Genomic DNA, 17,712 nt, shown 5'->3' on the forward strand with positions numbered 1-17,712 from the left:
GCACTAGCAGCCCTACCCTAAGGCTTGTGCGCTAGCGTAAGGCAATGCACAATGGCTGTCATCTCCTTCTTCTGTACTGTGTACCTCTTCTCGGCGTCATTGAGCTTCCGATTTTCGTAGGCAATTGCGTGGCCCTCTTGCATCAGAACACCCCCAATGGCATAATCTAATCTGAGGCATCAGTTTGCACTTAAAATGGCTTGGTGTGGTCCGGTAGCCGCAACACAGGACCTTCCACCAGAGCCCTCTTAAGATCATCAAAGGCCTGCTGGCACTCCTCTGACCGGCCCTATCTTTCTTCAACAGGTCTGTCAACGGTGCGGCACGGCTCGAGTATCGGGCAATGAATCTTCGGTAGTAATTGGCAAGGCCGAGGAAGGCGCGGAGCTCCCTCACCTTGGTCGGGACAGGCCACTCTACGATGGCACGGACCTTCTCCTTGTCCATGCGGATGTTACCCCCACCGAGATAATGCCACAGGAAAAGAATATCCTTCAGGGCAAAGGAACATTTCTCCTTCTTCACGTACAACTGGTTCTTTCGCAGCACTTCGAACACAGCTTTGAGGTGTTGCACATGTTCCTCCAAGGTCTTGCTGTATACAACAATATCATCCAAATACACCACAACAAACTTGTCCAAGTACTCATGGAACAAGTCATTCATTAGGGTACAGAAGGTGGCAGCGGCGTTAGTTAACCCAAAGGGCATAACCACAAATTCAAAAGCACCTTACCTTGTCACACAAGTCGTTTTCGCCTCATCTCCTTCGGCGATCCGCACCTGATAGTAACCCGATCGGAGGGCCAGGATTACCAGAAAACGAGCACCACCCAACTGATCAAAGAGATCCGCAATCTGAGGGATGGGATCAAAGTTCAAAACCGTCAACTTGTTCAACGCCCGATAGTCAATGCACAGCCGCAAGCTTCCATCATGTTTCAGAAGGAACAAGACTGGGGCTCCGAAAGGGCCTTCGATGCCCGTATGAAACCTGCCTTTAGCAGCTCGTCTAGTTGCCTCCGGAGTTCGGCCAACTCCGGAGGGGCCATGCGGTAAGGGGCACGAGCCGGAGGCACCCGGCTCCAACTCAATTTTATGATCAACTGCCCTTCGAGGTGGCAGAGTCTTCGGCAGTGCCGGCGGCATGACATCTGCGAACTCTTTCAGAACGCCTTCAATCTCACTAGGGATAGGCGACTCCGTCAAGGGTTGGGGCTCCATCCGAGGGGCCGCAACGTAGGTAGGTTCTCCTTTCTTCAAGCCCTTGTCAAGTTGGAGGGCCGAAAGAAATTCAGTCTCTACTTTATCCTTTCGCACCACCGGGACCATGCAAGGGGTATCTTCCCCAAGCATACAAAAGGAGCCAAGATATGGCATAGGGACAACCTTAGCAGAGTGGAGGAGCCAAGAATGACTTGAAAATCATCCAGTGGCACCGCCATCAGATTAGCTGCACCCAAAAACCTGATTTTAATTGGCACGCCTTTCGCCAACCCAGCAATGGGGCGGGCCTCAGAATTCACCGCTTTCATCCATCCTGCTCGAGTCTTTGACAAGCTTCAACCCGAGCCGCTTTGCCTCCCGATCAGAGAGAAAATTGTGAGTCGCTCCCGTATCCACCATAGCACGAGTGGGTTTACCATTGATGCTCACATCAACGTACATTAAGCCCTTCGCTTGAGTGGGCTTCTCTGCCGCCTGCCCCTTGATAGCATTAAGCAGTCTCAGGGCTCTTGGTTCATCATCACTTTCTTCTTGAATCTCCTCCTCCGGTGCAGCTTGTGACTTAGAGTGCCCGCGGGCATGTTCGCTTTATGGCCCTATTGCTATTGTAGGCTTGGGGCTTGAAGCGCCTATTGCTACCTTGGGTGTGTGCGCCTGACGTGAGAGGGGGGCACTCTTAGTCCGAATGGCATGACTTTGTAGCAAAATGTGCCAGCTGGTGTGATGAACGCCGTCTTTTCCCTGTCCTCCTCTGCCATCTTGATCTGATTGTAGCCCGAAAAATCATCCATAATAGAGAGCATCTCGTGGCCTGCGGTGTGATCTACGAGAACATCGATGTGCGGCAGCGGGAAATGGTCCTTTGGGCTTGCCTTGTTGAGGGAAATCTATGCACATTCTGACTTTCCCATCTTTCAAAGGTACAGGGACAATGTTTGCTAACCATTCTGGGTATGTTGATACGGCCAAGAATCCGGCGTTAAACTGCAACATGATCTCTTCCTTGATTTTCTCTGACCATTCCGGACGCATTCGGCGGAGCTTCTGCTTAACAGGCTTGGCATCCGGATACAACGGTAGACGATGAACAACCGGATCTGTGTCTAGGCCTGGCATGTCTTGGTATGACCAAGCGAAAACATCTTTGTAGCTCTGGAGTAATCATGGCGAGCCTCTGCTCTGGAGATAATGCAGTTCCGATCTGGACCTCATGGGGGTCTGTAGTGGTTCCGAGATTGAGTTTCTCGGCAACTTCGCTACTGTGCTCGATCCCTTCATGACGCAAAAAGAGATCAAGAATATCTTTTTGCGGTTCTTCTTCATGGGTCTCTTCACTTTCTATCCCCATGAGCTCAAGATCTAACTCTACGCTGAAATCGTAGGACTCGAGCTCAAGCCCATTTTCAGGTTCATCCTGCAGGTCATTCTTTTGATGAGTCAAGGGGGTTTTGAAAAAGAAAAAATCTTTTCCTATTCTACGCCTTCGCAAAATACGGCACCCGGGTGTGAAGGCCTTTATTCACTCGGGTATCGGTTCTCTCTCTCAACGGACCTGATCAGAGGAGGGCGAGGGCACGGCTATGCCCCTGGCGGCCTCCACGGTTAAAGGGAAAGACTCCCAATTCATTCTACTCTGTGAGACGGGTTGGATCAGACTTGCGGGATCTGACCCGTACCCGTAGTGCACCATCATGACATCCTCCTCTTGGATGCTGGCTTCAACCTCCTCTTCGATGAACATATCAATCTCATGTGCAGGGATCTGGTATTCTTCCTGCAGCGCTTCTGGAATCTCAATCTCCTCCCAGTTGATGAATGGGACTTTTTCCTTCCCGCACTTCTTTGGTGCTAGTTGATCCGATCCGGCTTCTTCCTCCATCGATGCGACAACTTCCTCGGCTTCACGTTCTTCCATCTCGACGTCTCCTTCTCTCCGTACCTCCTCCGCCGTGCTTGACGAACTAGACTCAGACTCAGGGTCTGTCAACGCCTCCTCACTCAAGAACAGACAAGAAAGATCTTGATAATAATGCCTGTTCAGCAGTCGGGAGTACTGTGGGACTAGGGATACATACATTTTGGTGTGGACTTTCTACGGACGGACGGACTTGTGTTTCTTGGCTAAGGGTGGTTTACAGGGGAAAAGTAGCGGCATGTGGATCGGAAAGGAGACATAGTTGGGCGGTGGCGTAGGCATGTCAAAGTGCGGCGGGAGTAAACCCTGTTCCAGCGCTCTTCTGACTCTCTTTCTCTACTGAGCTCTAAATATGTAGTCTTTCACTTTTGGTAGCCAAGGCAAAAAGTTGGATCGTGTGAGCGCACACGCCATACTAGCGCACAAGCCCAAAGTAGCAATAGGGGTTGGAAGCTTGCCCTATTAGGCCCTATTGTTATAAGGCGCTTGATAGGCATGCTTCTCGCTTGCCCTATTGTTATAAGCGCCCAAGGTAGCAGCCTCTGCAGCTGCCCTTGTAGCAATAGGGCTATAAAGCGCACTTCGCACACGCCCAAAGTAGCAAGAGGGGCACTTTTTGAACTAGCGCACTCTCTCCCCCCGATGGGGGAATCCGTAAGGGCGCGCTAGCACGCAGATATTCCGTTTGAAGCTGCTGCAGGAAGGGAGCCGCTACACTGAAGTTGAATGTAGTCAGGGGCCATGTTCGATACGGAGACCGACGCCCAGAGTGAGCATGTTGGAGGTTCTTCTCGTGGTAATCGGAAGGGTCTTGTCGTTGTGGAGGGGATGCGGGTGCATCAGTTCATGGAATGGCTTTTAAGGATCGAAGCTCGCGAACAAATTTCTTTCTGTTCCCACCTACCCCATACTTATTAGTTGGTGGAGCCCCCCCCGATAATAGTCAAGTAAATCCAACTCGTGATTAAGTGGAAGGTGGTTCGGTTCAGACATTATAGTTCACCAACTGCACAGAGTGGCAGGAAAGAAAGAGGTGGTTCGGTTTCGGGTGGGCTGCGGAGAAAATAGGGATTGGTTCTTTCCGGTCCAGCTTCATTCGATTAACGAGCAGGTGGTGCAGGTGGAAACTCTCATTGTCCGCTTTGTTCAGGGGGAGCACACAACTAAAGGTCCAACAGGGTGGGTGGCGCTCGCTCACACCTTACAGCGTTTAGTTCGAATGAGCCGTTCTATATCCCGCCCTCCCTATGTGTCCGACCGGAACTAACCCACCTTGCCTCGGACACTGCCGGGGCTTCGCTTCGGACCTGCTTTCCTACCTGGAACATGAGTTGGACCCGAGCTCAACTAGGCAAATATAATCCACCCTATCTATATTCCCACCCCAAGGCCTCTTAAGCAAGCTGTAGGTTGGACTGGAGAAGCAGGCCGTGAAAAGTCAGAAGGGACGGGGAGAGATTGATCACTTATTCCTACCGGGTGGATGAGAACATTTCGACCATGTTTTTTGGATGATGTGCGTTCGAGTGGCTAATTTAGGCCATGTGAGGCCCATCGATTGATGGAGAACTATGGGGTTTCTTTCTTTTTGCTAAAGTGTTTAACAAGTGGGACTATTCAATCTGTAAGAGAGCGATGGGCTTCCTTGAAAGAAGCCCGAGCGAGTAATTAAACAATACTGACTAGGAGAAGTGACCCTCGGAATATAGACTTTAAAAGAGAGGATGCCTTTGTTTGGCCTTTTTCTTAGGCCTTTAGGATAGGGCATCAAGCCGCTAGCTCGACTGAAAGGAAGGAGCATCACATCATATTTCGAGGAGTAAACAAGCAGGAGAACGGAATAGGATTCATTCTGATTTAAGAGATTTTTGAAGTTTGAAATTAAAGAATGCTTCAGCGGGTCGCTATTCGTTTTCAGTTCTTTGATCCATTTCGTGGGGCAGAAGGGGTTTAGAAAGATGCTCGCCCGAAGCCTTGTTTCATAATCCATCATAATCCAAGGGAATTCAATAAGAAAGCTGGAACGAAGTTGATCCTTCGGGAATGAAAACTTACAGAGTGAGAACGAGAGGAATGAAACTGACCGTTCAAAGAGAGAAAGCTACCCATGCTCTGTTTAACCCAATCGAAGTGAAAGTCAAAGAAATTTCATAGAAAAAACAGTGAAATTAAAACATCTTTAATAAAGAAAACGTAGAAATTAAACATATCAAAGGGGAGAGAATGTCATTTTTGCATTTCCATTTCTTCTTCCCCTGGTGATCTTTAAGAAGTAGCTGCTTACTTCTTTGCTATTGAGCGGTAATCCCTATTTATTGTAGCTAAATTAAGCCAATTTGCTCACTGCTTTGAAGTGCTAAATTCTTCCCTTTAAGCCAATTACCCTCAGCCCCTAAGCTTGAAGCCAATTAGCCGGAAAGTGTAGTTCGAGCATTAAAAGTAAGCTAAGGCAAGCAATTCGAGTAGGAGTGAAAAGAGACTATGGGACTTGGTGGTAAGATATATAGAGATGTGGTCAAGTTCTACCAACAGAAGGTCTCTCTTTCGACGCTATACATGCTGCCGGACGTGAGGCGAACCCCAAATAGTCGGCTTAGTCTTGGACACAGATCGCTATGCTATAGAATGCCTGCCTAGTCGTCCCTTAGAGCTTGATGAAAGAGGTCTTGGCATCGTATATAAGAGTGTGCTCTTCTTTCCTCTATCAAAGGCCTTTCTAGGTAAAAGGTGCCATCATGGAAGATCTAATCTATCTCAAGGGGTAGGCACTCCCTAAGCCTAAGATAGGGACTCTATCCGAAGCGAATGTAAATGCGGGACCGACTGTGACCGCTTGACGATCCCGAATCGAGGAGCCTTTGAGTTCCAGATAAGTGGGATTAGGTCTAGCTGCCTGATGACATAGGATGGCGGTCTCCCCTTTGGAAGCGGGGTGAGAAGGATCCCCTATGTTATCCAAACATCCTAGAAAGCTCTTCTGGTTCCAAATGATCATGCCTTCATTCCTTGATCATTTCCGACTGATTCAGTTAAGCGCTCCCCATGCTGATTGATTTACTTATTGTTCTAGGAGGATTTCCACTCTTTCTTGTCCGCCCTATGAACTTATGAGTTCTATATCTTCTTATTTACGAACCACGGATTCTTATCCATATCCCATTCATGGACCATGGTTAGGTATATAAAGATCTAGCTGTGCCCCTGAGGAACAGGACAGTCTATGGTGCGTCTTGCTTTCGACCTTATATGGATCCCCTATTATCCAAGCAGTAAGGCCGGCAATGACAAGACCCAAAAGAAGGGCTCAGTCTTGGAAGCGCCTTCTTGGCCTGATAGATAGAAAGCTTGACCGCCCCTTAGAGTTTGCTGAAAGAGGTGGGTCCATCGTATATAAGAAGGATATCTTCCTTTCTTCCTAAAGTAGCTCCCTACTACGACTCGGACGGAGGAAGACTGATTTCGAGGGTAGGCATTCCCGTCCGCCCTTACACAGGGCTCCCTCCCCAAGCAAAGAGAAATGCGGTACCGGCTGTGATCACACGCTGGGCACAAATCCTAGAAAATTATGCTTCAGCTTAAACGGGGCAGAAGTCACTATCTGGCACACTAGGGAGGAGGTCTCATCTGAGGAAGGCGGATGATAGGATAGCCCTATCTTATCCAAACGGGCTAGCGACCCCCTCTTCTAATAGCCATTACAGTGCTCCTTCCCTCTCTTTCTCTCGGGATTCTCCATGCCACCAACTGCTATGAATGTCTCCATTTCAAGACGAATACCTTGAACTAGGGTTGGTGTGGCCATGCGGGCCGTTGCTTCTTCCTCTCTTTCTTTTAGCTTTTCTCTTTGTCTTTTTAGGGGATTCGCTCCATCTTAGGGAATCGCTTGGTTCCTTAATATGCCCTGTAGGTTGCTCGTTCCGTTAAATAACAGCTTTCCCTTTTGCTGCCTTCTTTCTTTGGGAGGTCTCCGACGGATGCGCCGGCCGGTAGGTGTAATAGCTACTACCTTAAATCCTTCCCAAGGAAGCAGCAGGTTGGAACATGCGGTACACCGGATGTGCTCCCCGATCACTGCACTGAGGGCGCTCGGGCCCCTCACTGGCTGGTGATGTAGTGAGGGTCCCTTCGCTCATCGTTTAGCGCGGGTTTCAGTTCCGTTCCGCTCTGTTTATGGAGACCCCGCTCCCATTTACACGATCCACCGTCTCTTCGCGTTCGTTTGCAACCGTTCATTCGATCCTGGCGGACTAAGTCTACATTGATGCTCCTACCTTGGTGGGCCTGGACTTTAAACTCCCCAGTTTCTCGAACCTTGGCCCGCTGACTAGCGCGGGAGTAGCTCTCCCGTGAAATCATGATCGTCCGTTTCCTTTCGCCCGGGAATTGCGTATATAGTTGAGCGAGCGTAGCTTCTCGTTTGGGGGCGCGCTATCTAAACAGTATCTTCTTGAATCCACGGCCCGCCGCAGGGAGTGGTGCGAGGCCTCCTTGCCCGGCCCGGAACAGCCAACGGGGACAGGCGGGAGAGCTGACTGGACCTCAGTGCGATGATGGCTTAAGACCCTCGCTCGCGGTTCCACTGGCAGAGTCATACGGCCATTCCCCGGCGACCCTGACGCCGGGTTAGCGGGTTTGATCCCCCCGCAGAAGTAGCAGGCAAGCTCGGCGGCGTTGAGCCAGCGTGCGATCCCCTCGGCTTTCATTTACTTGAGTAAGGCCTCGAGTTGCGTTCTGTGCTCCTTCAGTTCGGGGAGCTTCTCTGCAAACGCTCTCGGCTCGCTGATGCTTTAAGCTGGGTCTTCCCGAGAGGTTTCTCTCCAGCGATGATCCGAGTGAGGGTTTCGCTCGTTCCGCGGAAAGCTTTCTCTTACCCGCGTCGACGCTTGGGTGATGCCTGACCGTTGTCTCACGGATTGCGTTATGCAGCGCATGTTGTCGATTCGCTTGAGTTGAGCGAACAAAAGGGGTTTAAGGTGAAATCCTCCGAAAGACACCCTATTCGACCCGTTCCTGAAGCAGCCACACCAACCCTTAGGCTGCCGAAGGAGCAATCAAACGGCTGCGCTAACGCGAGGGTTGCACCACACCAACCCGGAGTTGCTTCTTCCCCTGCGATAATCGGATTCGGTAGAAGACGAGTCCGTTGAGGGATTGTTTCTTGTGCTATTAGGCATTTGTCAAGTGTCAGTCAACTACCTTTCTCAGCAAAAGTTGGAAGGCTTCGTTGAGCTAGAATAATCAATGAGCCGCGGTATCAAAAAGAAAAACAAAAGACTAGATTCCAGATCAAAAGTAGGTATCAAGGAAGGCCTTCTCAAAGGCACGGAGACCTTGTCTTTCAACTCAGCCACGGCCGAAAACCTCCATTTGATGAAGCTACTTCGTAAGCATCCAAATAGGGTCAAATCTAGGTCTATTCCGTTTAGATGATCAGTTGAGAACTTTGCGTGATGCTTGTCGGCATGAATGCCTGGGGGTGGGCACAGGCTTACTCTACGCCTTGGAGTAGCTAAGGTTCCAAGCTGAATCAAATAGAATTACCGGGGCTAATAAAAAGACCATGTCTCCCCGGTACATATGGCTAGAAAGGCTTTCACACTTCGAGGCCTTTGACAAAAAAAAACAGGTTCTCTTTTCTTTTTTTTATCTTCAGAATCTCAAGTTCAAAAAGTCATTTTAGCCAAACAAGCAAAGGAATGAGCGCCTCGCCTTTACTCTAATAAGGGCGTTAGCGCAGTGCGAGTTACGGAACACATTTTTGCTTTGCTATGCTACTAATACGCGTATTTGCTCTGCTATTCTGCCCTCACCTCTCCAGCTGGGCGTAGACTCTTATGGGAAGAACTGCTATCCGTGCGTCAGTTGTAATCTCTCCCTTGGTGTGTGGGTGGGGATTTCACACGACCCTTCTTCTTGCGGATAAAAAAGGGTGGCAGAAAAGGCATTTTTTGTAGCATGGAGGAGTTTGCTGACTTCATTCTGGTGGCCAGTCTGGTTGAGCTTCCTCTGGGTGGATCTGACTATACTTAGACCAAAAGCAAGGTGAAGCAAACATTCAGCGCAGGTTAGATCGCTTTCTTATATCCAATGATTGGGACATCACGTTTCCCCATCCAAAGAGCTAGTTCCCGATCCATCTCTGACCACCCCCAGCAAGCTACGCACACTTCTAGCGCACAAGCCCCTTTACTCTGCAGTAAGCGCACAAGCCCCCCTATGGAGTCAAGCTGGCTCGCTTCGCTTTGAGAAGCAAGTAACTTCACTTCAAGCTGGGTAAGGGAAGGCAAGGAAGTAACTGAGGGAAGGGACCTTTACCATTTCGCTTCTTCAAGCTAGTAGCCTTTGTGCGGCTGACTCCTGCCTTTCTCAATCATTATGATGAGTGCCACATCTCTAAGCCTCGATCTCAATCTGCTATGCTTACGCACAAGACTACCCCTCTTCCCGAAAGCTTCGCGGGCACTAAAGCTGCAAGTAAGCTCACGGGCATACGCGATAGGGCACTAAAGCTGCAAGTAAGCTCTCGGGCTCATGCTTGCTACTGCTCTCGGGCACGCACTGCGCTCCTGCTCCTCGCTCCGTTCAACTCGTGCTTCTTCTTCTCTATCTTATCTTAATTTCGTATATAATAACAGTGTCTTTCTTCATTTAGTAAGCTAGTTGATCGAGAAACCTGCGCCCAAAGTGCTTTCGCGAAAGCCGGTCACCGTTTGGCTAAGATCCTTGATGACTTATGAAGAAAGCCAGACTTCAAACAGTAGGGCAAAGAACATAACATTATAATATGAATGATATCTGAGAATAATAGCTAAGTGTAGCCTGTGACCTTCAAAGCTTGCTCAATTCTCCTTCCCTTTCCCTTCATATTCTGTTGAAACTCATTCCCCTACCCCGGCAACTCACTCTTTGCCAGTGAAGTCCTCCCACATCTTGACCCACTCGCTCGCTATCTACCTTCCCCACCGCCCTTCTTCAATAATTTCCGAGACCTTCGCAACACTAGACAAAGCGGTATCATTGCGTAATCTATCCCCAAAAGAATCAATAAGGCGGCCCACCGGGAGCCACGGGTCGAACCATAAATTAGTGGTGGACCCATCTCCAATGAGATGTCGGATACACCATGTAGCGAAGTCCCTAACACGAAGAATGCCTCGCCAAGCCCAAGAACAATCCCAAGGAATCTCTTTTTTCTTTTTTTATTATAATTAGAATGAATTATGAGAATAATTCTAATAATAGCTAAGCGGGCACTAAAGCTGCAAGTAAGCTCTCGGGCTCGGTTTTTCCTGAACCCATAGTTCTAGTTTCTCTCGAAATAAGATATTTCTTTTCTTCCGAAGTCGCATTTCCCGCAGCAGCATCCAAAGCAGCAGCTAAAGCCTCATTCCGGACTGAGACCGTAGAAGAGTAATCATTTACCTAGGTCACTTGCCGAATCTCAAGGTAGAGACGAAGCTTCCGAAGACCCTGAATCCACGGGTCCAGGTAATGTGAATAGATAGGTATAGGCCCTTTCGGCCTGACCGAACTGAAATCAAAGGGGCGCAACGGCTTTTCATAGGCGGAGGCTTGAGCGCTTTCTGGCTCGCTTCAAGCCTGAAAACGCAAGATGTTTTCTTTCTACTTGGCTAAGATGTCTTCTTTCTTTCATTCTCATTGATGAATGAATTTGCATTTCATTCTTTCATTATCTTTCTAAATTGATGAATGAATTTGCAAGGATGTCTTATTTCTTTCATTAGAATTTCTGAAATTCTTTACATTTCTTTCTTGAATTCTCATTTCTAAATTCCTTTTTGAACGAATTATATGTATAATTCTTCTTCTTTTTAAATCTATTTTACCCCGTTGCTTGTACTTTGATTGTCGAGATTGGGTTGGTGTTCAGTGTACCTATCTGTATCGAAAATCAAAGAATGAAATTACAATGAATGAAATTGAATTTCAAAAGAAAGAAAAAGAATGCCAAACGCGCTACGGCTTTCGCGCTTGAGTTTGATTGCTCCCTGCATTCGGGGTGAATGAGCCAGTTCCGTTCTAATCTGAACGGGACGGGATAGGACCAAGGGTAGGAGACTGATTAATCCGGGCGGAAGTCAGATATAGAATTAGGAATCACTTGACGTTTGACCTTGACAAAAGACAGCGCCTCCTCACTTACTAGCATACGATCAATTCTCTCCAGAATTCTATCTCTTCCTCTCCTTATCTTTGTCCAGGTGAAGAATCCACTTGATGGAGACCAGAAAGAAGAGGCTTTCCTGGAAAGATTAGAATTCCTCTATTAGATTAGCATTCCCCAATCTACCGCCGCTGCTATCTTAGACAACTATTGAAGTGAAGATCCAAAGGCGAACAGCCACCTAAACGAGTTCTGCGGCTACCGACGATCGCAAGTTTGGTTGGTAAGTAGGCTTTCGAGGCTCAACTACTTCACTAGCTGAGGCACTTCTAGCGGACCTACCGATCATGCAGGGGAATCCAGCAAGAATAGGCCAAAAAGCGTAGGCTTGTTTCCTGCGCTCACGCCTGCGAGCGAAGCGCTCAAAGCGATGCGAGCCAGCTTGTAGTAAGAGGGGGGCACTTGCAGCCTTATCTCGCGTTTTCACTGCCCGCCGTACGTGACTTAGCAAGCGTTTGGCATTCTTTTTCTTTCTTTGTTTTATTTCAGAATGAGAATTGAAGAAATGAATTGAATTTCATTCTTTCATAAATAAAACATATTACAATTTAAATTGAATTTTGAGCTTCAATTTTCTAACTTTCTATTGCTCTCCTTGCACCCTTTTGTCTCCTTGTCTGTCTTCCCTCTCTTCCGGTTGTAAGAGTCAAGTTGTGCCTATCTAACGTTATCATTCGAATCCTTTCAATTGAGTGCTTTCCTTCCGTAGGACTCGGCTGTCCAGTTAGTCTTGCTTCCTATTTTGTGCCCTATCCTAAACGAAGAAGGGTTTCCTCCCGCTGTAGGTAATCAAGTGCCTACAGTACGCGAGAAAATAGGAAGAAGCAGTTTCGCAAAATCTAATGATTACCTGTCTTCTTCTTCTCGATAAAAAGGAGGATCAGTCAGAACCCAGAAGCGCTGCTATCAGTTTATGTGTTCATATCCCTTCCAATAAGTAGAATGTAGTATTTTGAGTAAGGATGCATCATAGGAAGGATAAATCTAGCAATTACCTCACCTTTTCGCACCAGATAGTTCGTATACCACTGGGTGATTTTTCCATGTGAAATAGATGGGCCATAGATAGCTAGCGGTAAGAGATCTACCTTGGGATGGTACTCGTGAAAAGCCTAGTCAGTAGTCCCAGTACTGCCGAAACTGGGTTAGAGATGAGATGGATCAGTAGAACATGTAATTGGACCTTAACCTTAGGAGCCTAATCTGTATAAATCTAGTAGTGCTATTCCTGGGCCATATCTACACAGTTCCATTGGTTTTTCCTTCGCGCACGATTAAAAAGTTGTAGTGAGAAACCGTATCATCGTTTTCACACAGCTCACCCAGAAAGAGTTCAATCCTATACTCTCTTTATAACTTCTACACTTCGCTTTCTCGCTTCTCTTTTTTGATTTTTCACTACTGTTAAATCCTGTAGCGCCGGTCCCTACGGACCAGAAACCTGTTCATTTTCTTCGCCAGGTGGCTATAATTCTTAATATTATAGTATGGTTATGGGAGTCAGGGTCGTCTCCTCGGCTGCTACCTTCCCCAAGGCCGGGATTGCGTCTGTTCGGGCTTGGGCGGTTTTTCTCCTTTTTTTCTATTCATTGGGCTTTCTTTCTGATTCCCACTCCTTGCTGCAAGAAAGAACCTTCCTTCGGATCTTTGGGCGGTGTTTGGACTTAGGATAGCCCCTCTCTTGCTCGCGGGGCAATAACAATAGCCGGCAGTGTCTGCTCATCTGAAGGTCCCTCTTTTGCTCGCTGGGTCTCTTCCTTCGTCTCTTCACTTTCCACGATCCTTCTTGGGCACATTCGTGATAGGTGTCCATGTTCGTGGCGGATCATGCACCCGAAGGGAACGGCACCCTTTCATAGTCCAGGATACTAAATGGTATGCCTGGAACTAAGAGGATTATGGATTCTGGCAGGCCTTTGTCCAGCCGTGACACATATCAAGGCACCTTTTTTGACTCCTTGCTTGTCCAGAGGGCTCCCTGCTTTAACAAACTCCCCTGCCTAATAGAAAGGTGCTTTCTGTTCGCCTAACCTAAGAAGTCACTACTAATAGCTGTTCGCCTACTTACTAGACTCTAGTAGGCTACCTGAATCTATTGAACATTTATCTTATTTGATTTGAGAATCTTAGTTAGAGATTTTGAATACACTATAGTGAGGAGATTCTCCTGTTTCGTATTCTTATGATGATTCGGATGCCGATGCTGATGTTGATGTTTCCTCGCGACCAACCTTCCCCTCTTCCGGTTATGGTAAGAGAGTCTGTCCCTCTGCTCCTATTGATTTTGGTTCTAAACCCATAGAGTCGAGGACTGGTGTTGTTGGGTTGGTTACTTAAAAACCACAAACGGATGGCGCAAGAGCAGCTGCGGCTAGGAATGAGAAGGGCGGTGGATTAGCTCGGGTAGTCTCAGTAGCGGAGAATATTCCCATGATATGTGGTTCCGTCAGGCGGGACTCCTACATTAGCGAAGAGAGCTCTCACAGGCCTTGGAGGACCGAACCCATACGCAGAGGAAGAAGCAACGGCCCGCATGGCCACACCAACCCTTTCGCGCTAGGCGAGGCTCTGTAAGACCTCGCGTTAGCGCTTTAGTTTGATTGCTCCTTTGATTCGAAAGAAAGGGGCGTTGTTGATTCGTTAGAAACGGCAGGATCCATTGGCTAAAAAGAAACCTGAGATGTTGGTTCGACGTCTGAAACAACAGCTTAAGATTAGGACTATGAAACCTCTGGGACTGATTCCTCGGGTAGATCAAATTTCTCATTTCAAGGTTGGTGAATGGACAAAAAAGAACCTTCGAACCATGCAGGACAGCCTGTCACGCTTAAGGTGTAAAAAAAGAAAGTAGGCCAGAAACAGAATAATCGGTTGGTTCGATAGAAACTGTTAGATCTGTTTGTGTTTGCTAGGAAGAAAAGAAGAAAGAGGAGGCTATAAATGGTTTGGCCGATGCCGATTCGTATGGCAATGCGGACTCTAGATGTAATGAAAAAAGAATCTTTTGACTTTTTTCGCATCCATGAAATCAGATAAATGGGAAATGAATTATCCAGAAATGGATTGGAAAAAGAAATTCAATTATATTATTCAGGACTCAAAATAAAAGTCAAGTCAGGCACTGCTGTGATGACTTACTTCCACACTATGGATGTACTCAAAAAAGTGAAAGCAGGACATGAGACATCATCTTTCTTTCTCAATCGTATCCGTAGCTCCAGACTCCTTGGATTTTCTTTTATGCTTAACGAAAGTTAACGAAAGGAAAGAGGCCTCGGCCACCAATGCCAATTGGGCCCAGAGATGATTTAATCAGCTTGATTGACAATATCCTCGTTAGCTCCCCACCTTTGCCGGACACAATGCGTTGTTGAGTTGATCGATGCTTCGGAATCATTCATAGGAAGAGAAATCTGGTAGTGAGAACTATCGTTTCGTAATGCTTGCGAAAGAAAATAATCGAAGTAATCAACCCGTCCGAATAAGGACGACATCTTTCCTCTTTCTGGTGGTACCCCGGTGCAGTCACAGCACAGCCAACAAACCATTTTGGATTCGATAGCAGGCTTATAGCTCCCATCTGGAAATGGAAAGAAAAGAAACATGGATGCATCCGCCCGGGTACACAAGCTTCGTAACAACCAGTCAGCTGATGCCGGCAAGCTCATTCGTGTAAGCGAACCAGTGGTTCCCGACTACAAAGGATATCGTTACTCAACAGTACTCGAAGTCGTCCAACCATCCTGCAATTCCTTTAAGGAACATGGTAAAAGCCCGATGAAAATCATTCCCTCCCTTCGGTCGCCTCGCGCGTATTCCCACGTGTGCTCCTATCTGGCGTGCGCTTACACACCGAAGGCTTTGCGCAGCCCCTTTCAGCTTGCATTCTCCGGCGTGGTTTGCCCAATTCTGTGAGTTAAAGGGTGAGTGCAGATCCTTTTGAAATCAATGTGGCGAAGCGAACTAGGTGACCTCAGAGGGGGGATGCACCCTAATTCCCTCAGGTCGAGTTCAGCTGGACGAGTTACTTAGTTTGTAACGTCAGATACAAAGGGAACTGAACTGTCAGATCGAGTGAGGAAAGACTTAGTATGGCTCTCGATGGATGCGAGATAGATGTTAAATGCATCTTGTACCGGGGATCAGATATGAAGTTTCGAATCTTGACTTGACCCAATGCCAGCTATATAAACAAGTCCTGCTAAGCAAGCTCAACTCAAAGATGCTCGGTTGAATGAACGGGAAGCTGCGGAACCAACTCAATAATCATCGAGAAGGGCATTGTAGCGGCGGGTTGAACAAGCTTTTCAAGTCCCAGGCTATGATACCGATCAAGCTTCGGAATTTGCTTTTTCAAATCCCAGGGCTAAAGGTGGGAATAGATTGTAGAAGAAAGGTCCGCTGAAGGATCAACTGAAGCATCAAAAGCAGAATTTGAAGAAAGAGATTCATAAACATAGATAGGATATAGAAGCATCCTCAGCTGCATTTCCCGATACGAATACTGTTGGTGGAGCAAGGGCTGATGCTATAGTTCTTTCAATTCAAAATCCCAAGTGTGAAGCTGGAATTGATGATTCTCATCATAAGGGAATTGAATGCATGATCTTGTTTCTTTTTCTTTTCCTAAGAGAATGATTTTCTAAATTCAACTTATTAAGCTTCAAGCAAAGAATTACGATAGAGTAATTCATTTAAGTAGCGCTCCGCAGCGCGCTATAAAGCAGCGAACGAAGGAAGAGCGCGAAAGAACGCAATCGCGCGATGCAAGGGTTGCGCTGGCTGCAAGGGAAAGGTGTGCTGCACGGGTTGCGCTCGCTGAAAGGGAGGGCGGCGGGCGGAAGAGAGATAGCATACAAAAAAGTAGCCAACCAAGAGAGCGGAGATATAGGCTAGCTAAATGCCCTAAAACCGTGTACGAAAGGGCCCGCGATCCTGGGAGTATATGGAAACCCAGGACCCACCAAGCACTTAGGAACGTGTTGTGAAAGTGGAATAGAGTTTCCCGTTAAAATGATGACTTCAGATGTATCCAAGTTTTGTTTTAAGGGCTCCATGCTAACGAACCGTGGCCACAGTACCTGTTTCTCTCGAATCCCCTGAGGATGATGTGGGGAAAGGAGAAAAAGAAGTCGGAGCTTATCAACCATAGGAATGCCCAATCGACTTGACTTTGCGAGCTACGAGGTCTATTTTAGTTTAGCGCACTTGACTGATTGATTTTCGTATACAATAATCACATACGTTGCTTATAAGCATTCTGAGAATCGTATCAGAAACCGAAGTCTCTTGCGAGGGGCGCCTCGAGTGGTTAAAACATGACAAGTACAAGAGGAGGAATCGGGGAGGGCCAGATGCCTCGACCTTAGCTCTCGTCCAAAACCTAACAAACAAGCGTAACAATAGATAAGAAAAAATGAATGCCAGAGATAGAAAGGGTTCTCCTGGTCAAAAATATGTTCCTATCTGGGACAAATCCAGTTGTCCAAACCCCTGTGGCCTCTCCACAATCACTCTCTTTCTCTCCTGACAGAAGCCTTGCTAATCATTTTTCAACACTTCCACTGAAACAGACGACCGAATTGAAGCAGTCTTGGTGGTATAGCTGAAACTCAATGTCTTGGCGACCGATCCACTCCTACAACTTCTCGTAAGGGATTCGTCATAGATATTGTATTCAGACCGGAAGACCAGGACGGGCAATACAAAAAATCAGGGAATCCGGACATATTAAGGCAGGTAGTCTCAGAGCGAGCATTTCTGATGCAAACACCATTATCTTCTCAACCCACCACATCGTAGCCTCGTTTAGTTCATAATTGTCCCTGTGGATGGTCTTCGGGGGCAGGCGTCTCCCCCCATTAGGCCACATCAAAATCTATTTAGAAAATCCGCATAGTGAGAAGTAGAACTGAACAAGGTACGATGCCGACGTCTGTTCCGCTGAACGCACTCCGTCGCTTGTGAAGAAACATACCGAAAAAAGAATAACTGCTTAGTTTTGTTTTGAGCTATACACAGAGCAGTATCTTTGTGTGTCCAGCTTAGCGCCGGTTAAGTCGAAAGAAGCCCTTTGCGCTTGGGCTAAAGCGAACTTCTCAAATTCAGTGCTCAAACATACTTGTCCAATATAACGTGCACCGGACTTGATAGATCTATTTTGGAAAAGCTAGAGGTCATCTCGGGGAAGCGCTATCTTAGTTCGATTAGGCGGATGCTGTTGAGCCGATTGTTTGAATCCCAATCGCAAAATAAAGAGCTTCATAATAAGGTGAGGCAGAGTCAAATGAAACAAGTGGTTCTTGTTCATTTAGTAACGCACAGGTTGTTCTTGTACATTGTACATTGAAGAACCGGGCCAAATAGACAGAACACCCGCTCCGGA

Source organism: Aristolochia californica, unplaced genomic scaffold (genome assembly GCF_029961685.1).
Source record: "Aristolochia californica isolate CCGP_79_NKW_82.1479 unplaced genomic scaffold, dmAriCali1.0.hap1 SCAF_55, whole genome shotgun sequence".
Classification (NCBI taxonomy): Eukaryota; Viridiplantae; Streptophyta; class Magnoliopsida; order Piperales; family Aristolochiaceae; genus Aristolochia; species Aristolochia californica.